At 37.1% G+C, this 22,025-nt stretch overlaps 1 protein-coding gene across 2 annotated transcripts in view; it reads left to right on the top strand.

Annotated features, from left to right (window-relative positions):
- The window catches only part of RNF180 (ring finger protein 180), a 72,371-nt gene that overhangs the window by 25,724 nt on the left and 24,622 nt on the right, over nucleotides 1–22,025 (top strand). The window lies entirely within an intron of this gene.

The raw sequence follows: 22,025 nt of genomic DNA, 5'->3' as shown, positions 1-22,025 counted from the left end.
TTTAAGATCACCTAGTTCCAACTCCCCTGCTATAGGCAGGGACACCTCCCTCTAAACCAGGTTGCTCGAAGCCCCATCCAACCTGGCCTTGAATGCTTCCAGGGAGGGGGCATTCATGGCTTCACTGGGCAACCTGTTCCAGTGTCACACCACCCTCACATTAAAAAACTGCTTTCTAATGTCTAGTGTAAATCTACCCTTTTCCAGTTTAAAACCATTTCCGCTCATCCTGTTGCTACATGCCCTTATAAAAACTCCTCCAAAGTTTTCCTGTAGGCCCCTTTAGGTACTGTAAGGCCACTATAAGGTCTCCTTGGAGCCTTCTTCAGGCTGAACAGCCCCAACTTTCTCAGTCTGTCCTTGTAGTGGAGGTGCTCCAGCCTTCTGATCGTCTTTGTGGCCCTCCTCTGGACCCACTCCAACAGCCTCATGTCCTTCTTTTGTTGGGGACCCCAGAACTGGATGCAGTACTCCGGGTGGGGTCTCACGAGAGCAGACTAGAGGGGCAGAATTGCCTCCCTCAACCTTCTGGTCACACTTCTCTTGATGCAGTCCATCTGGGATGTTCATGTTGAGTCTTTCATTAAGTGACACCCCCAAATTCTTCTCAGGGCTGCTCTCAAGCCATTCTCACCGAGCCTGTATCTATGCTTAAGACTGTCCCGATCCAGGTGCAGGACCTTGCACTTGGCCTTGTTGAGGTTAGCATGGGTCCACCCCTCAAGCCTATCTAGGTCCCTCTGGATGACCCAAACAGGTGTTACACAGAAAGACAGCTGCCAATGTTGAATGCAAGATTAATTCAGATGAAAGTGATGGCAAACATGGCAAATTATTTTCGCTAGGTATTTCCACTGTTATAAAAAGTTAACTTTAATAGAGTAATGATATATTTTGTTTGTATGGCACTTGGGGAATTCTTGTTTTCTTCATGATCATCTTTCCTAATATCAATAATTTACTTTTTATGAAAATGCATTTGTATGTGTATGCCTACTACAAACCACACATCATCTCAAAAGTGAGTGATTATAGTCTTATGAAGTATTTTTCTAAGGTAAGTTAAAAGCTGATGTATTACTGACTGATATTAAGGAGAAGTCTGAATTCTTAATTGAGTTTCATTTGGCAGATAAAATAGTTCTTAATTCATTTTTTAATAAAAAGTGATGTAGGTTTCTATCCCCTTTTTAAATACAATAATGAATATTTAATACTGAGTCTGCAAAAATTAGCACGCTCGAAAATGGAGTGCAGTCTAAAACTGAAAATGGGAAGTAGTTAAGAAGCTAAATGAATAAGTTAAGTTCAGGTGATAGAGCTCAGACTGTACCCTTCAGGTACTGGAAGGCCACTATAAGTTCCCCCCAGAGCCTTCTCTTTTCTAGGCTGGAGAGCCCCAGATCTAAAAGTACGCAAGTAATCTTTGGTAAGGTAAAAAATAAAATATCAGTTTCTGTTTCAAGTTAGTGTATGTGCTTTTCAGTCTTCTACAAAATTGTCCTTCTGAAATGCAAAGCAAGAAAAGTATATTGTTCAGACTGCTAGGTTATGTGTTATATGCTTTTCTTGTTATCACAGCGAATTAAATATTCATTTACTGAAAAATAAGAGCAGTCTCATCTTATATTCTGAATCAACCTCTTATCAAAGCCAGTGTCTGAGGTCCTTCTAACCTAACTTTCCTAACTTTTTGCTTGACAAAAAAAAGAAAAAGGAAAAAAAGAGTCTAAAGAATTTATCTTTTATACCACTTTTTGTCTGTATAACACTCAGGCTTTTACAAGGCCGCCAAGTATTGGAAATTTGCCAGTGCAGAAATGGGGTAGGCAGAATTATTTGGCATTGGTTTCTCGGATGTTTGGTTGGTGTACTATGTGTGTACTCTAAGAAAGCGAACCTAATCACCAGATTTGGTGCCGGGATTTTTTTTTTTTCACACAGCTTGTAGAGGTGAAAGCAGTTCCTAGTTTCCTTGTCAATTTTATCTGTAGCTGATTTTCTTCCTCTTAGTTTTCTAGGTTGTTGATTTTCTTTTCACCTTAGTATAAATGTAGAAATTATTTCAGAATGAAGGAATGTAGTTTTGGATCAACAGCTATGAAGTAGGAGCTCCCATCTTATTACTCATGATTTTAGAATACTGCACTTGGCAACCCTGGGAGTGTTCTGGTTCTATTTCTTACAATTCTATTACCTTTTAGCCCTTGTACTACTTTGAGTAGGTCTAGCTCAGGGACTAAAATGTAATGGGTACGTTTGTAATTGCTGGAAAAGAGCCAAGGAGTCATCCTTCAGTCTGAAGCACGGTGGCCCTGCTCCTGTGCAGTCTGCTTAGAGCACCTTTCACTCAGCAGTACTGCTCTGGGTCTGAGACCAAGGTGGTGCACCACATTCTGAAGATTCAATTAAGTACTGGATGTTTCTTCTGTCAGCTCAAAGTGTCTGAGCTGGTAGAAAAGGGCTATGCAAAGGGTAGAAAAGGAGGTATGCAAAGTGTTAAGTGCAGTGATTTTTACCATGTCAAATTATAAGTAGATATTGTATAGCTAAGAGTCTGAGCTGAGCATATGGGATAACATTTCAAATGCAAAACCTTAAGCATTATAGAAGCAGCTGTATCATCATTCATTCCTTTCCTGTATACAAAAATTCCTCCTGCAAAAATAGGTTTTTGTTACTGTTATTTGTTCACCCACCTCTAAATTGGCTTATTGATGTATGTATCCAGAATGCAGTGCTTCTAAGTGCTTATCACATGTGTAAACTACAATACCACTTTTTAGTGTTTAGCTTTTTAGAACTGATAAAATATCAAAAGTAATGTTTTGATTTTGCAATTTAAACTAGTTTTGTATATTTGCAATTAAATTTCTTAACGTGTATTTTTTTTTCTATGCTTTTTTTGTTTGCTTGGCATCTTTATGCAGGCATACTCATTACTTCTGTATGAAGTCTTATCTAGTAAGGCCATTTGTTTTGCAGTGAATGCATAGATTGTAGAAGAGCTGTTACATAGACTTCATCTTTGTGTTATTGCCTAATAAACTAATATTCAGTTGCTGGATAGCTTTAACTACTGTGAATATGTTTTTTTAGAAATGCGTAGAACTAAATAAAGCATCATTATGTGTAGGAGTTCGCAGTGCTTCTTTCTACCACTTAAGAAAACTACATTAGTAATGCATAGTATCTCCACCTGAATGCAGAGGTATAGTTGAACTGTTTTCTGCTGTAGCTGCACAAAGCTAGTACAAAAGAATAATTTTCACGGTTTCTTGCAGTTTTTAAAGATAGATGTTTTCGCTTTTTAGAAACTAAATTAAGAGCAGCATTTAGGAGGGCTTATGGTAACATTTTGCATTAGGAACTACTTTATTGCACTTCAGTATTTTTTAAAAAATAATATTTTAAGTCATTTGTTCTTGATATCAAGTTGTCTCTTCCAGTATTTAAAAAAATAGCTGGTGAAACACATAGGTGTATGTACTGTAATGTAAGGTACAGTGTGTGTAAACATTTATAATGCTTTTTTATCTACATAATTATCCTCCACGATTATACATCAGGTGACATGATTTTGTTTGACTTAATATATGTTTTGGTAAGTATGTTTTAATATACATTTTAATATGTAATTTACGATCTGTAGACCTCCCTGTTCCTTATAGGATACAGTCATAAGAAGAATAGCTAAACAATTAGTACTTTCGGGGCTGTAGTAGGTTGATTCTGGTCAGCAGGCAAACACTCAGCTTCTTGATCACTCTGCTCTTCTCACTCTGGGAAGAAAATAGGAGGAGGGCAAGCAGACTTGTGGTTCGAGATAATAAGAGCTTAATAGAGGAAATGAAAGCTGCACATACAAGCAAAGCAAAGAGGAATTCATTGATTATTTCTGATCAGCAGGCAGATGTCCAGCTGCTTCCTGGAAAGCAGTGTCTCAGTACACATAGTGGTTGCTTGCAAAAAAGAGACATCACAAGCTTGAATGCCCTCCCTCTTCCTCTCCCTGGACTTCGTTGCTGACACAGAATATCCGTTTGGTCAGTTTGGATCACCTGTTTTGGCTGTGTCCTCTCCCACCCTCAAGGTCATACATAATGTACATGCTGTGCTGTGCTTTCTTCCCAGTGGCGTCTCTCGGTGAGATCTGAGTCTGTTTCATTACCATTTCATGCCCCCCTTTATCTTTTGAATGATCTGTGGTTGAGTAGCTGATGTTGACATTGATGGACTTCAGAGCTAATATTGCAGTCAGGCTTAAGAGGGGCAGAATTCACATCGCTGAGTTTTTCTTTCAAGTTGTCTGGTTAAATTTTATTACTTTTGAAGGCTTATCTGCAGAATGAGCATTAAGAACTACTTTATAGTAACAAAATGTTGGGTACTAGAGGATTTGATTTTTTCATGTGAGCTCTAGATATTCTCTTCACAAAGGCTTAATGTTGGATCTTCTGCTTGAGGACTATAGCTTACTTGTGTTAGGAACCTAAAATAAAGTAATGGCATCTCATCAAATTCACTGTGAAAGCCATAAAATAAAATGTAGCGTATAATATTCTATTCTTTTAAGATAACCAGATCCTTGATTAAGATTGCTCCAAACATGCCCTGTATTTGCCTGAGGAACTGACATAAATAATCATCTAAAATGATCACAGTTTGTCAGCTACGAGCTTACATTAAGGAGGCAAGCAATCCATCGGAGTCAAACTAAACAGCATTGCTTTGCTTTGTGTTCTTTACTGTACTGGCTCTTTTATCTTTGACCATTACATTTCCTCATCAGAAAAGACCTTTCCTGTTCTGCTAAAGTAGGTCACAGGATGCTGCCTACATTAAGGAAAGAAAAGTGAAATTATTTGTAAAAAGATTTAGAAAATACATCAAATCTATGAGGCTTTGAAATATTTAAAATATACTAAACTAAAGAAAGATTCATTTTATCCATTAACTTAAGTATCAAAGAGTGATTTTTCCCAACAAAGGAAGCCCTATCTCATTTGGCTACCTAAGACCCTGAACACATCTACTCACAAAAAAAGAAAGAAAGCAAGTATGGCACACCTCAGCTGGGAGCCTGGTGTTTCTGTTAAAGTGAACACCTCGCTTTTGAAGCTGAATGCCTCATCTGGTCAACAGAGTTCTCTCTTCTTTTGCTTTTGGAGATCTTACATGTAAGGTGAGTGGTATGTCCCCATGTGCTGTGTCATAGCAGTCACATCCATTAAGTCTAGACCAATGTGGTATGTCCCAGAGGAATGTTTAGTGCTCTTTTTTAGCTAGCACTAGAAAAGTTGCAAGACCCCACTTTAGGCTGTTGGATAATGTGGGATGCTGTCCCACAAACATCTGCCCTCTGCTGAATTTTTGTAAGACTGTTTCATTATTTCTCTCTTTTTGTCTACACTGTTCTAAAAGAAGGAAAGCAGGAAATAGAGTAATTTCTTAATTTCAATGTAGATAATTAAAAATAAAGCCATAGTTAACTAATGGTAATAATAGTGGGCAGTCTTACATTGCCACATTCAAACTGGAATTCTATTGCATTTTACAGAAAGGATTATGTTTATTCTGATCCCAAATTAGAATACAGTGTTTTGACTCTCCCGGAAAAAGGAAACTGCAGTTAATTTTGCATAACTTAGGACAGTGATTCATAAATAAACTTTTCTGATGTTCCTTTTTTTTTCATTCTTAAACATTTTTTATAGTGTTTTTAACATGAAAATACTGTAAGCTGAGCATTCTGTTTTGTTGTCTTATATTTCTACAAATTTCCAAACTCTCCTTTTACCTTCTTTGTGTCAGTCTGGCAAGGACTTTTTGACTTGCAGCAGTGAATTTTTTGTAATGTCTTGTCTACTGATAATGAATTGTCTTGTATATTGTCTACCATATTCAGATCTGACTATTTGTTTTATCATATGTCTAAGTAAGGCCAAACACCTGAAGTGTAGGGCAGTGTGTAAAACCAAATAGAAGACTTCTAATAAATATATATTTCTTAATATTTATTTAAGGATGGTGTTGCTGCATGAGAAGGCTTTTAGGTAGGGTGTACTAGTACTAATACAACTTCAACTTGTGATCCATAAAATGAGATGATGATGTTTATGGTGTTTTTTTCCTCAGCTGCTTTTCAAAAAGTTTCAACCTTCTAACAACAGTCTTGCCTGCATTTAATAATCACAAACAGTTTTTTATGGTAACATTTTTTATTTTTTTAAGATAGCTAATTAATAGGACTTATTGTGTGCCTCTGTTTGTATCATAAAATATGTAGCTAGAAAATGTACATTTATGAATACACAATGATTGTAGTAGATCTAACTGCACACACTGTGCTGCTATAATAAACTGCTAGTAATGTATAATCTCATCTGATGCAGCAGAGTAAGATCCTAGACTTGTTTAGATTCCTAGACTTGTAAGACTTGTTTAGTGGAGCGTTAGCTTCACTCTGCTGTTTACCTAAGCACCAAAAGAACCGTGTCTTTAAAATGCATTGTTACAATTACAGATCTTATGCATTTTTTGAATCTTTACTTCATCTTTGTTGGAGTTAAATTGTTTTGTATCCCATAGTCTCATTCCAAATTGCCCTTCAGTTTTATAGTAAAAGAAATTAATTCTTTCTAATAACTGATTTCTTCCATATCATTCTTGGAATTTCAAACACAGGGAATGAGTGAAAAATTTGTACATCTGATAAAGCTGTAATGATAATAGCAATAATAGGAGGGTTATACTCAACATTTCTACTTCTGAAAGAAAATTAAAAATATGAAGGAAGCTTTCTGTATGCAGTTTACTTTCTAGAGTTGTCAGGCCTGAACACACTCTTCAGTGCTGAATTTCTGTTTGTCTGTATGAGATTATTCTGTGCGATGAATTTCTTAAAAAAAATATCCTATAAGTAGTTCTTAAAAATGTTTTTAAAAAAAAGTTAATTGAGCTACCATCAGCAAATGGTATTAACTGTGTCTGCAGTTCACAGTGAAGGATAGTGTAGATGTTTGTGTATGCATACATATGTTTCTAATAAACCCAAGTTATCTGTGGAACACTGTATTTTCTGGAAAACAAAAATTGTACTTAAGCATTTCCTGACTTCTTCTGCTAGTCTTTACACCTTTTTATTGGTGATATTTTATTTCTGTCATTTACCAATGTATTTTTTGAAGAAAAAATTTACCAGTGTTCTTTCTGCTTTAATTTTGCAGCTTTGTTTTAATCTTCCTGCATGAGTGTGAGCCTTGTAAAGAAACTTTATCTACTATTCATTATTTCTGCATTTTAGCAAAAAGGGGAAAAAAACAGGGAAGAAAGTAAGTTAGAACCCTATTAGGAGAGGAACACAGACAAAATGTACTCATCAAGTACATTTTATCAAAATCATCAAGGAGTTGGATTTCTTACAACTTAACAGAATGTGTCAGAGTAGCTTCAGTTTCTGAAGATGATGTGATTAAAAAGCTGTAATACAGTTACTGTTACAGTGCAATTAGTGCACAACATTTGAAGCACATTTTCTTCTTAGGCATTATTTTACCAAATGTGAAAATGGGAACACGGAGAGTATTTCTATACAGATCACTTCATTAACAAAATACATTGCTGTTTATACTTTGCTAATAATGGCAAGATAATGATGAAAAATAAATTCCATAAAAGTGTGCAGTAAGAATATAAATGTTAGAGGAATTACACAAAATACATCTGAAGGAAAGAACATCCCAGGCTGCAGAATCCTAACCTCCTGTTCTTTTCACTTTCTCAAGAATAAAATAAACACTTGTTAGCACTGTTCTACACAGTCAGTTCATTTTGTTACAAAAACAAGACAACAAGAAAAGTAATCTTATTTTGCTGAGCACTGCAGTAGCAGTAGTCCATGGTGCCCTTCCCCTGGCTTGCCTTTGCATCTCACATCCCCTCTGAAGAGAGAAACTCAAGAGCATTTCTTGGGCCAGATACCTTCTATATCTTATGGGTCAGGTAAAAATAATTTTGTTTCGTCTGTATCCACTAATAGTCATAGACCTTAGCAGAATGAAAGAAATGTTAAAAGCAATGGATCAGGGTACAGTGTCTAGAATCTCCTAAGCACTCAACCTCATTCTACATCCTAAATATTGCCTGTTGGAGTACATTCCATAGCAGTTGAGCCAAAGATGGGTTTTGGTGTTTTCTCATCCAGCTTGTACTTTGCCAGACATTTTCTGCACTTCCACATAATCTAGAAGGCCTTGTTTCTTTTACACAAAGACACAAAAACAGGAAAAATGTTGGTTTAAAGAATATCATTCCTATATCAAATGGTTGTTTCCTTTACTAAGAAAATTACATCTGCAATGCAAGTGGAGAAGTAAGTCCTCTATCATTCCTGTCGGAGTTTTTTAATCAAAAAAGAACAGTCTTGCAGCAAAATATTGTTTAAATAGAGACTTAAGACATCATCATTAGCAGAGTAGAACATGTATCATAAATGAAAGTGTACATAACATCTTAATGCCAGTTGAAGAAGTACCATGCCTTGCCCACTGCCAACAGGTAGAGTGAATTCTCTTTGAGGAAGGGGGATAGCTGGCAGTGCTTTTTGAAAGATTTCCGTGTTAGCAATCTGCTACTTAAAAATTGGGAAGCTACTATTTGTGGACTAGCTATACCTATAGTAAGGCTTATGTTGTAAAAAATCTGTTACAAAGGAAATGGTGTTTGAGAAATTATGGGGTAAGTAATTGGAGGGTGTTTTTTTTTTTAATGTGTAGTCTCTCTTAATCAGTTATCAGTTACTTTGAGGTTGCTAGTAGTTCTGTCACTTTGCATCTAATCCTATTTATAGTCAGTTATACACTTCAGCACAGTAATTCTTAAATCCTTCTGTTGGTGAATATGTTGATGCAATATTAACAGTTGAATCCTACTTTTTAAATCCAGGTAGAGAAATGTGAAATAAGCAGATGTTCAGCTCCATTTTCTGTTTCATTATCCTATCTTTCTCAAAGAGGAGCTTTAAATTCTCCGTTTTTTTTTAATGGAGAGGAGGTGGATTTTAGTTATTTGATTTCTAAGAAGCTTTGTGAGAGGCTTCATTTGAAGGCAATCTGCAATACTAAATCATAACAGAGAAAAAAGATTGAAATTGTTAGGGCTTGTTATTCAGTCCCCTCAAGGCTGTTGAAGGAAGGCTTACAAGAAGGAAATGTTGCCACCCTAAAATTTAAAATGCTCTTATCATCTCACTAAATATCTTCTGGGGAAAAAGTAAAGTAGGATGTGATAGGCTGATTATACAACACAGATAATCAATGTATTGCATAAAATAGGGTATGAATGTTGTAATATCTGCACAGCAAATATAGTTTGCTGTATAAGGAGGTTTGTGTGTTTGTAATAATTAAAACTTTATTATGCATGCATGTGTGCAAGATTTTCCACTTATACCAAGGAATAAAAAATAAGCAGTAATTTCTGCTCAGTTTATAGAAAAGATTTGGGTAACAGCTGTTTAAATAGAGTGTCTAGAAAGAGGATTTATATAAGTACCAGCATACTGATGATGGGCCCCTCTGAAGCCATCCATGTTCGTCACTTTCAGACTGAGGCATTTAATGGTTAAACAAGCTTTTGCACAGTTTGGATAACTGGATATGACTGAAGTACAATGCCAAGGAAAAAAGACACAGTGCTTATTGATGACAGCTATCATCACAGAACCATAATTTATACTTTCTGATAAAATAGCATAAAAAATCAGTTGAGATAGCTTAATCAAAATGAGCATCTAGATCTTATTTTTCAGAAAAGCAATATATGGTATATTTGGGTGGCATTTTGTTCATGGGGATACCTCCAGGTGTTTGGGTTTTTTTAAAAGCAGGATCAAATTTCAGCGTCACCCTCAGAAGACTGCATGAAAGGAAAAGGGTCTTGGATTTTTTCAGTTGATACATAAGGGCAAACACTTTCTATTTTTGGTAGTTTATTGTCTTAATTTTACATTGGAATGTTTATTTGAGATGGAATATAAACTGCAACTTTTACTGAGTCAGAACAATGAAAATATCTTGTTTGGCCTATTTACAAATACTTTTGTTGTAGCTGATTCCTGGAGTTCTAAGCTTAAATCATTTTTCAGATTATCATTTACAACTGAAAATGTTCTGAAAGGCTATAGGAAATCTGTAGGAAATCAAAGAGATTTGAACAACTTGCAAATTCCTAATATTGGGCTATCTACCTTAATTTTCTTCATATTTTTGAAGTGAGGGTGTACTTTTTGTACCTCCGTTATCTATTTGTTTGCGTTTTAAAGAAAAACTCTTTGTGATTTTGTCAAATCATTCCTAAAATGCATGAGAAATAAATTCTAGGATTCAAGTCTGATGCAGTATGGATTATTGAGTAGTGATCTTAAGGCATAATAGAGATAAACTAAGAGTGATTAAATCTGATTACTTTCACTTGTATTTATTTTCCTTGGATGTAAGTGAATGTTGTACTTCAACACTGTTTATGATGGAATCTATTTATGTAGTAAATAATTAAGCAGAGTTTAAGGAACTCAGCCAAGATGCATTAAATAGATGGCCTGATTATTCCAAGCAAGCTGATCACCCAATTGTTCCGTCCAGTTAAGGAAACTTTTGAAAACTGGTACAATCATGTAACTGTCAAATATAGATTTAGATCCCTAATTTTAGGATAACGTACTTTAAAGCAATTAATTTCACTCAGTAGATCTTTCTTCTACTGCATTATGTCACAAGCAATGTCTTGATTGTAGAAACCAAAGGTATTAGGATCCTTGTGAAAGCAGGTATCCTGTTTGTACCTTCATTTTAGGGTAAGAGGCAGATGTGCCCTAGCCAGTGGAAAAAATTGGTGAGGCCTCACCTCAAGTACTGCGTTCAGTTTTGTACACCTCAGTACAGAAAGGACATTGAGGTGCTGGAGTGGGTCCAAAGAAGGACAACAAGGCTTGTGAAGGGCTTGGAGAACATGGCCTATGAGGAGCAAATGAAGGAACTGGGGATGTTCAGTCTGTGGAAAAGAAGGCTGAGGGGAGATGTTATTGCTCTCTTCCAATATCTGAAAGATGCTTACAGTGAGAGTGGGGTTGGTCTCTTCTCACTGGTGACAGATGACAGGATGAGGGGAAGTGGCCTCAAGTTGCACCAGGGTAAGTTTAGGTTGGATATCAGGAAAAACTTCTTTACAGAAAGGGTTGTTAAGCACTGGAATAGGCTCCCCAGGGAGGTGGTTGAGTCACCATCCCTGGATGTGTTTAAAAACTGTTTGGATGTGGTGCTCAGGGATATGATTTAGTGGAGGGTTGTTTGTTAGGGTAGTTTGGTTAGGTTGTGGTTGGACTCGATGGTCTTTAAGGTCTTTTCCAACCTGAGTGATTCCATGATTCTGAAGGACACCCTGGGCACCCAGCCCATATGGAAGTACATCACATTCCAGTGAGTGCCTAGCTGGTCATAAGCTGGGGAATACTGTAATGGACATCCAGGTGAATGCAGGCAGAACCACAGTTAATGTACAAAGCTTGCTCCAAAGGTAATGCTTCCTATTTTACTTTGTTGGCTTATGAAAAGCCATTGAAGAGACAAATGTTGGTGGGATAATAGTAGAGGTTGAACCAGTATTCCATTACATTTGTTGTCATGAGAGAGATGGCAGCACAGGGGCAGTCTGGCAACATGATGTCTGACATGTAAGGGTGTATGAAGCAGAGTGTATCAGTGAATTACTCCATGTGGAAAAAAGTTGCATCTGCTGATATTCATTGATGTTTGCTCAGTATTCATGGACACCAGCCACCAGTGAGGTGGTGGCAGGTGTATTTCAGCAATGGTGACAGCAAGGTGAAAAACAAACCATATGCAGAACAGCTGTGCACAGCCATCACACCACAAAATGAGGAATGTCTCAATCAGCTCATCCACACAAGTTATCTAATGGTGGTATCTATGCTGAAAAAGAGTGTTTTGTAGCTGAGAATTTGCTCTGTTAAATAGTGTTATTGTGCTCTTTGTATTTGTTGTAGTTTCCATGCATCTTAGTTTCAGCTGAGATAGAATTATTCTCTTCAGAGTGTCTGATATGATGCTGTGTTTGGTTCTAGGAGAAAAACAGTGTTGATAACACACCAGTGTTTATAGTTGTTTGCTAAGCAGTGTTGTACAGAGCCAAGGCCATTGGCAGCAAAGGGCTCAAGGAGCTGTGAGGGAACAGAACTACAAGAACCAACTTAAACTGGACAAAGGGATGTTCTGTACCATATGACATCAAGGGGAAGGAGTTTTGAAGTGGAGTGGGAGTTCATCTTACCCTCTTGTGCTGCCTGGGGACTAGCTGGGCATTGGTGGGAGGATGGTGAGCAATTGCATCACTTATTATATACATTTGTATAATGTATATATAAATATATATGTGTATAGTCATAACTATTCTCCTTTTTCTTTTTTCCTATCTTAGTAAGCATTTTTATCTCAACCTACAAGTTCTACCTTTTTTGTTCTTTCCTTCATCCCACTGAGAGGAGAAGGAATGATTGAGCAACTGAGTTAAACTACACCACCACAGAAATAAAATTGTAGGCATTACTTCTGGAGCAGTGTATATACATTGGCTACATTTCTGTTTTAATTCAGTGCTATGATGGTTCTTACCTAAACTATATTCTCTCTATTCTTCTTTTCTGTGCCCCAGAAATGGAGATACGTGGAGCTACAGATGGTTTGTAAAGGCTGTTCAGAATAGATGTGGGACTCTCTCTCCAGACAGACCTCTTTTCATGTCATCTTCTCCATGGTCTGCCATACAGTGCACGGAGACTTATTTTAATGATGGGAGTGGGAGTTCTTCACAAAGGGGCCTTTTGTATGCTATTAACTGCGATTGTGTCATGCATCACTATAAATTGCTTTAGATTTATGCTGAATGACAAGAATTTCAAATGCATTGTTTGACATACAATGACTGTATTTATGCAAAGCTGCCAAAATACAGTAGCACTTCTCTAAACACCCTTTCACAGGCATTTTGTTAAGAGCATTTTCCTTGAAAGAGTAACAGTACATACTCTTCTACGAAGCCTGGAAGTAGATGGAAGAATAAATGCATACAATTGTTATCTCAGTGCTGAAAATCTTTTTGTTTTATTTAAAAGATTTATGAGACGTAATACTAATATTTCAATTTAAAAAATAACTTTATTGATTCTCTAGTTTTTATAGATGCAACTTGACAAGATTGTTTCTTTTTACCATGACCAGAATAAACTACTAGCAGAAGAGAACGCGACGCGTAGTGATTGCTTTCTCTGTGCAGAATTTGGAGACTTCTGGGAATTAATTTTTTCCGTCATATTATTTGAAATACTAGTTGTTATAAAGATGAGTTACTGTTAACATTCACTTTAGTGTTAGGTTTTCAGGGGTGATATAAAGATTCAAGCATTGAAATGTCTGTTCTTTGAGTACTTCAAGTAATATGTATTCCAGTAGCCTACTTCTGAATTTACCTTGGTAATTAAATTATTCTAATAGGAAAAATACTTCTTATTAACGAAATGAAGTAGATCTCCTCACCTTCAAGAAATCTTCATAAAAGTTATGTTTGTAGGTGTTCCTTTAACAATAAATTGGATTCTCCTAAGAGAAATTTCCAAGAGGATAATAATGCCAATTTAGATTTATGTTCCAAAATCAAAACAATTACTTCAAAATCAGTTCAGTTACTTCATAAAAGGAACCACAGAGTTTGTCCATGATTCTTTACAAAAAATGTGTAAATAATTTCAAGTCCATCATAATGGGAAACAGATGCTTGTTAAAAAAAAAGGAGATGTATAAAATAACCAGGTACAATTCCATTATCTGTGTGGGTGGCTTGTTTCAACCTGATTAAAACATTATAAATCAGTATAAAATAGTAGTACATTAAAATACTCATTGCCAGTTCTGGGAGGTTTTTACTGGAATAAAAACATTAGATACTTTTCTTCTCCTTTACCTGTATGTGTGGGATTTGTTATTTGTTTTTCATTTCTTTCACAAAATATGTGGTTTATTTTCATTTTGAATTATTAATTGCATCTATAAGATGTGTCATCTCTTTAATCCGTCTAGCGGTTTAAAAATTTCAGGCTGATTGAATTGCTGTGCCTTCTGTTGTAAGATGTATTTTAGGCTTTTATTTCACTGTCCCCTTTCTAGTTTTCAATGTCAGTTTTTTAAATTGTAGCCCCTCAGACTTGGATATTATATTCTAGCAGAGGTCTCAGTAACAACTGGTACAGAATTGCAAGGGAGTCTTTAAAAGCAATCTGTCTAAGCAATACAAGGAGAAATTTCTTTGGGGCAAGCACAGGTTATTTTCTTTAAATGGTTTTCTGTAGCCGCATTTTCCCTGTGGGTATGAAGGCATCCTAGCATTCAGTAAATATGAGGAGTTTTTTGGTCCTCCAAGTCTCAATAGAATTGACAGATTTGTCACTTCCTTGCATCATCCATTGGTGTTATCTCTGATCTGGTGCCGTTGTAATTGGCCTCAGTGAAAGGCAGCATGACATAATGTAAGTGAAATGCATGTAGTTCTTAGGCCCTAGATGCTTGACTTCTTGCTTAGAAACCACGGTGAATAATGTCCAGAAGCACTGTTCCAGTGTTTGTAAGTACTGATCCAAGACCCTGTGTCCATCCATAACAGTTGCTCAGTTTCTTGTTCATAATTACCACAATGTTTCCACCTGAACGTTTTCCAGCATATGACAAGACATTTATATTTAATACATATTAATATATATTACTTATTTGTATTTCAGGATGCACAACACACCTTTGAAATTATCAGAAGTGATTTCAGAGTATCTCTCAAAGAGTTGTTGCCTGTGCGCAGCCCTGTCAGCACTTTTGATCTATACTCCTGTCATTTAAAACCTACTTAATTTTCTGAATTATGTTCTGCACATAATGATTGGGTAAACTTAACGCGGTGAGAAATATAGCTTGCCTGTGTTGCTTATTATGTCATCATTCAGTATTAAGAAAAGTTTGTAGTTGTACTATGGTAGACATCATTAACTGAAGAAAGAAAAAGATCTGAGATTGATACGGTAAAGTTAGTTTGTGCACAAATATTTGATTAGACAAATCAAATTAAGCATATTTGATTAAGCAGGCTGCTAGAGGATGGGAAAAAAAATGTAGGATAAGGATGTCTTTTCAGATAAGTGAAGTGGTAGCCGTCATGAATAAACATAACTTCAGAATAACTTTCAGTTAATAGAGAGGGAAAGGGAATTTGGGTGTTAAGGAGGATGTCTTCTCTGAAAAGATGGAAGACAGGTAGTTTGTTATTTTCTCTGAAACATGAGGAAGGTAACTGGAAGTAAGAGAGCAAATATCTGATTTTCACTTGTATTATTTATTCATTTATTGTTGTCTCTTTAAAGCCTCTCATATTAAAAGCACAGGTGTCTCATCAGTACATGCCTTGGAAGCTGTGGTTTGCAGAGCACTTCAGTGAAGGAAATGGATAGCACCATTGCCTGCAGCTGTTTCTAAATGACACAAAATAAAGATAAAAATAAATATGCTGCTTGCTTTAAACAAAAGTTCTCTGTGGAAGAAAATGTTCCTTAGTTGTTTTTCCCTTGAGCAATTTATACAACCCAAATGCAGCAGAGAGAGTCTGAAGAGAGGCCATGGCTCCTGGTAGTAGGCAGTTCTGCGGAACTGCTTAAGTTGCTTTTCCATGCTTTGAAGTTTTTAGCTTGCCTTTGGATCTTTCTAAAATGTTGTATTGTAGAGTGCAGGTAGTTCAGAGTGAATTATTGATTTGTGCAGATATGTAAGCTGTGGGCATTGGTGCTTGCACTCTATTATGATTCATCTATTTTGAGCTTAGGTTTACTAGTAGCCTAAAAAGATGTGTATTCATCATATCAGTCAACAAATATAGAGTGCTTAAAGGTATACAATCCCCAGAGGACCTTATTACCTGATCTGAAAGAAATTTCGCTAGGTTAGTTAGCAGAGATTTATGATTTTTCCTATTATATTTTGGACTTGATTTGCTTGCTTCCGACCAATTTAGTCTGCAGAAATCAGGTTACATGATTTCTGATCAAAGCAACAACATATTAATGCTCTTTTCGTCACTAGAAGTTGTTAATGTGAATAGGTAAAGCCTACTTTCCTATTTCTTCGTATCTTATAACTAACATATTTATGCATCCTCCTTTGTATGATCATTTGCTCTTTCTTTACTCTCTCTACTACTAAGTATCCCAGCTCTTATTTAGCTGTTAAAGCTCCTTACAGTACTGCTCTCTTATACCATCTCCCCACTTCACTCTTCCAAGTCTTTGTTGCAGACACTTACAAATTTTCCCACAATAATCACAGAATCACAGAATATCTGTAGTTGAAAGGGAACAGAAGGATCTAGTCCAGCTGCTGGCACCACATGAAGCTATCCAAAAATCAGCATTTCTTGAACTCCAGCAGGTTGCGGCTGTGACCACTGCCCTGGGCAGCCTGTTCCAGGGCCCAACCACCCTGTGGTGAAGAACCTTTAGTCTGATATCCAACCTGACCCTCCCCTGATGCAGCTTCATGCCATCCTCTCAGGTCCTATGACTGTCACCATAGGTAAGAGATCAGTGCCTGCCCCTCTGCTACTTACCAGAGAGAGCTGTAGACCATCATGAGGCTTCACCAGGCTGAACAAACCAAGTGACCTTAGCTGTATCCTTCACTATCTTTATCGCCCTCCTTTCAACTCTCTTAAAATAGTTTTAAAGTGATGGCACTTGTTTCAGTCTATCTGTCAATTTTTATGAAATTCTCGGGGAGTTCTACCATTATATCAGATTTGGTTACAATTGACTAATGGATTTCAAAGCTGCTGTGGAACAACCTGACAGATATGGCGATCTGATTAGTTGTATTTTTGTGGGAATTTAGGCTAAAACAACTGATTTTTTTTTCCAATACTAACCAAGTATTTATTTCTTCTTGATCTACTTGTGTACAAAACAGAGCCTATATTCATTCTTTCAAACTTTTCAGACTGTTAGTGTACAGTTCTGATTATATAATATGAATAAAGTCTTTAGAGCTGCAGATCACTGTAGTATCGTTTATGTTCAGTTTATGAATAGCAGGGAACAGACAAAGGAACAGGTTCCAAGAGACCAAAGGGGACTATGCACTCAAAATGTGAGGTATGCAAATGTACAGAAAATCATGTCTTCCTCCTGGTTTGTAAACACAAGAAAGTGGCTTTATGTATTCTTCTCTCACAGACCACTGTTCCCATTTCAAGGTACTGTTTGAGATACTGTACATGTAAGAAGGCAAAGGAGTAATTGCTTCTGCAAAGAAACTATAATTTATCTCCCTTTACATTAGGCATGCAAGGACAGAACAAGGTTTTTTTTCCTCTGAACGAATCTACATAATAGCTAGTCTGATCACTACATATGTCATTATCTGAAAAAAAAATGGTCATTATATTATATTACAAATGCAGTCTGGAATGGGATTTACAAAGTTTTATGGAGAGGATGAAGAACTTTTTTTAAGCACTAAGAATTTTCAAGTGTATTTGATGAGCTGTGCACTATTAATGTATTTTTCCATAGTCTTTGTTCCACAGAGTTCTCCATCACTCTTACACAATCTCATTCAATGCAATACCCAGCTATTTCATCATGTGCATTACTAGACTTAAGCCAGCACTTCACACCGCTAGGTGTTTTTCGAGTCCACCATACAGCACACTACCGTCCTTCTTAGCAATTCCCATATACAGATTATTTCTCATTCTTAGCATCACAAGTACTACAAAATGGTCACCTGATAAAAGCATGTCCAGGCTGAATGGATTACCCCTGAAACTTCCATCATGGAAGTTATTGGAGAGTCTACATCATTCTATTTTAACTCCTTGTTAGAAGTATTAGAGATTGTAGTCCTATGAGGCATGTATAGTCATCTTGTGCTATCATTTCAGGGCAATTTATTGATACATTATTATGTACTCATAAGTCAACTGCTAATTAATTTGCACTTACATTTACCTAAAGTAGTCATAGATACCTTTATTCTTCTGATTAAAAAGTGAAATATATGGAAAACATTCTGTAATGTTTACTTAGCTTCAGAGCCCTTCAAAAATCCACCTTTGATCATTAATCTTTGCTGGCGTAATATTTCTATGAAATACAGCTTTATGTATGTGGGTTTTTTTCAGATTTATTTCAGGCAGTTCATTTTGCAAAGTAACTCTGTGAACTGCAGAGTTCTGCAAGTTGAAGAACTGATATTTTCTTCATTACCATTCACTGTTATTATGGGCATTTAAAATAACTTTAAAAGCATTCTAAATTACTTCATTTAAAATGACATTTCTTTTAAGGCTTTCTCTTCATTGTTTGTCATCGTGGTGCACTTGTTGTTCTGTGTGTGCTATCCTGGTTTCAGCTGGGGCAGAGTTGATTTTTTTCTTCATAATGTCTGGAGAAGGCTGTAGGGTGACCTCATTGCAGCCTTCCAGTACCTAAAGGCAGCCTATAAACAGGAGAAGAGTCAACTTCTTGCAAGGGTAGATAATGGCAGGACAAGGGGAAATGGTTTTAAGTTGAGGGAGGGAAGATTTATGTTGGAATTTAGGGGGAAATTCTTTACAGAGAGAGTGGTGAAGTGCTGGAACAGGCTGCCCAGAGAGGTTGTGGATGCCCCATCCCTGGAGGTGTTGAAGGCCAGGTTGGGTGGGGCCCTGGCCAGCCTGGTCTACTATTAGATATGGATGTTGCTGGCCCTGCATGTGGCAGGGGGTTGGAGCTTAATGATCCTTGAGGTCCCTGCCAACCCAAGCTATTCTATGGTTCTGTGATGCTATGGTGTGATACTATGTTTTGGCTTTGCTGTTCTGATCATACTCCAAATTTTTCTCTCAATTTTCTTTTTCTGGTAGCATGCATATAAAATGTTATCTTGTTAATGTCTAACCCACTAATTTAGATATTTCTCATTCTTAGAATGTAGAGTAAATCTCACATTAAATATCACATTGTTAATTGATATCTGTGTTCTCTCTGAATGTGAAACAGAATTAAACACTTCCACATAGTTGAGCCAAGCTACATTATAATCCTTACATTTAGCTGATGTTGTTTACAGACAATACAAGCAGAATTTGGTACGTTGTTCCTTTGTTATTTTATTAATGACCGTCTGCTACCTGTCCATGAAGTGTTAGTAATTATAGTCAGATGATACTATCAGTTTTAGCAGTTCCCAAGAGACTTGAGAAGGTTGAAGTTTGTGTGGATTCTTACCTTTCTTTCATTTCTTAGTAATAGTAGTAGCATTGTTTTGCTTTCAGGGTTTTTCTGGTAGTATTCTATGTCTTTTCCTTTTTGTCACTGTCTTCGATGTCTGTCGTTTCTCAATTTTGTCTGTATTATAGTTCTGCAAGAGTAGTGGTCTGTCTTACACTTTAAAGATCTCAAGCACGGAAGCTCTCCTTCTAATACAAATATTCAGGCTTAACTGCAGAAGAAAAATGGTAACCCTGTAAAATATTTGCACAAGCTTAGCACTATCATTTAGAAGTTGCTTTTATTTAACTTTGTGATTCTAAAATAATGCAGTGTGCATAGATAGGTCTTTTGAGAAGAGGGGCAAAGCAGTGATATATGTAGATATATATAGATATATAAAGAGCAATGATAGCTCTTCCTCTGATCCACTAATCAAATTACTCATAACTGGGGTCTAATAGAGACATTGGGATGATTTTGATATGCCTTCTAATCGTAAATGGCTCTGAAATTCTCCTGTCTGTTCATCTTACCCTGATTTCAAAGTCTCTGAACCAACAAGAACCCTTGAATTCTCAGCCATTTTGCCACTAGTTCCATCATTTGTTTAATTGATTCATGGAAAATGTTTAACTTGCTGCCCCTGAGTGAGATACCTCAACTACACATCCTCTCCACATTTCCTCTCAAGTCAGCCTTCATCAAAACGAGTCAGCAAAGATTGTTTCCACTCCACAACTTTTAGATTTATGCTAGCTTTTAATTATGATTTTATCCTTACGTGGCAGAGTTCTGTGGGTTGGATCTGGGACTGGGGGATGTTCTTGTCGCAACATATCAGAGTTTCCTTATATCTACCAAAGTCATCTGTGTCATGTATCAAGCTGTGACTACGCTCCTTGCTTTCTGTGCCAGTGTTGTTTCCATGTTATGTCAATGAAATTGTGTTGTGAGGCTTCCTTCATTTTAAAATTACCTAATGGCAGTCAACTCCTAGTGATCTTTTACCATGTTGTTCAGGTGTGGGATATTTGTGCTGTAAGTATAGGGACAGTCTGGGTTAAAGAGAATAATTGATTTGGTGTAATACAGTGCTTCTCTAACACTCCTTTGGGCAAGCTTTCCCCAGAATCTGACAGTTGTTTTCCTGCAGCACAGAACTAGAAATAATAGTCCCAGGCAGACTACATCGGCTGTGCGTCAGGACAGCCTAGTTGCATTTGCAGTAAATTTCAATACTTGCAAATATTTGCTGGATCCATCTCAGATCTGGAATAGAGAAAGCTGGAGTAATAAATGCTGAGATAAGTGTTACAAGATCCACATACACATTGAGACTCTGGGTTCCATGTGATCTTATGATTGGAGACAGTGCTAAACCCAAGATGTCTCCATGCACCAGAATCTCTTAGCACTTTGGCAACTGTTCTGGAAAGCAGATCATATAGAGTTGAGATAGTCTGGTAGGACTACTACTTAATACAGCTGATAAATTCTAGGTAAATATTTTTGATTTGTGTTCTTAAATGCATTCCACAGTATCTATATTGTTAGAGGCTTTAATTATTTTCACTGGTCGGTGTCCCAGGCAACAGTTGGCTGACAGTAATGAGAGAAGACAGAAATCCAAACCGGTAAGTTATAAATGTAGTCACTTCTGAGATCAACAGAGACTGTCATATCCATAGTAGGCATAAAATAATAGTTATTGTTAGTATTTGCTATACGTGCATCAGACAGTGGTTGTTTGCCATGGCTCACAAGAAGTTATCCTCAGTGCATTCCTGGAGCCTCCTGGTCTACGCTGCAGCTCACTGTGCCACTTTTCCAGCAGATGTCAGGGTGGTTTAAGCCCCCCAGCAGGATGAGAGGCTATAATTTCAGTGCCACCTGTAGCTGGAGAAAGAAGCCTTATCAAAATGTTCTGCTTGACCAGATGGCCTTTAGTAAACACAAAGACACATGGCTCCCTTCGTTGTCTTGATCTGTAACTCTCAACCAAAGCTTTTGACGTGCTCTTGGCCGTTCTTCACTCTATTCCTTCCTTCCTTGATGTAGAGTTCACTATCTCCCCTCCTTCCTTGCCCCTCCATTCTGAACAGTTTGTAGCCACTGATAGCCACATTCCAGTCATGGGAATCATCCCTTCAGGTTTCAGTGACAGCAACTACATCATGGTTTGCTAGTAGCACAGCGGCTTCCATCTCCTAGTGTTTGTTTCCCAGTCCGTATGCATTGGTGTAGAGGCACTTCACTTGGGAGCCAACCTTGTTGCTTTCTTGGAGGATAACTCCTTGATTCTTCTTAAGTGTTTTTCTTGAGTTTCCCTATTGCTTTCTCCTTTTGCCTCATATTGTCATAAGATTTCAAGTGTGCTGCAGTGTTGACAGCACATGTCAGGGCAGCAGATTGAGACACCTGCTAGCACCCTGTGCCACTAACCCAGCTGTGCTGTCCCACACCTTGGTAAGTGCAGGCTTGCTATCATCTCCCTCCACCTTCAACCTTAGTTTAAAGTAGTACCGATTTAGAATGTCAAGTATGCATGCTGGAGCCTGCAAGAAATCCCTGACTCAGCTGAACTTTCTACTTTAAGATTTAGTTTCTGCATTATAGTAATAAAATTGTGGCTTGCTTCGAATTGTGAATCATTGTTCATGCTGAAGCATGT

Source organism: Lagopus leucura, unplaced genomic scaffold (assembly GCF_019238085.1).
Source record: "Lagopus leucura isolate 7727_CA_CO unplaced genomic scaffold, USGS_WTPT01 Super-Scaffold_100014, whole genome shotgun sequence".
In the NCBI taxonomy this organism is placed as follows: Eukaryota; Metazoa; Chordata; class Aves; order Galliformes; family Phasianidae; genus Lagopus; species Lagopus leucura.
Note: the sequence above shows the minus strand (reverse complement) of the source record. Positions and strands in the feature narration are given on the sequence as shown.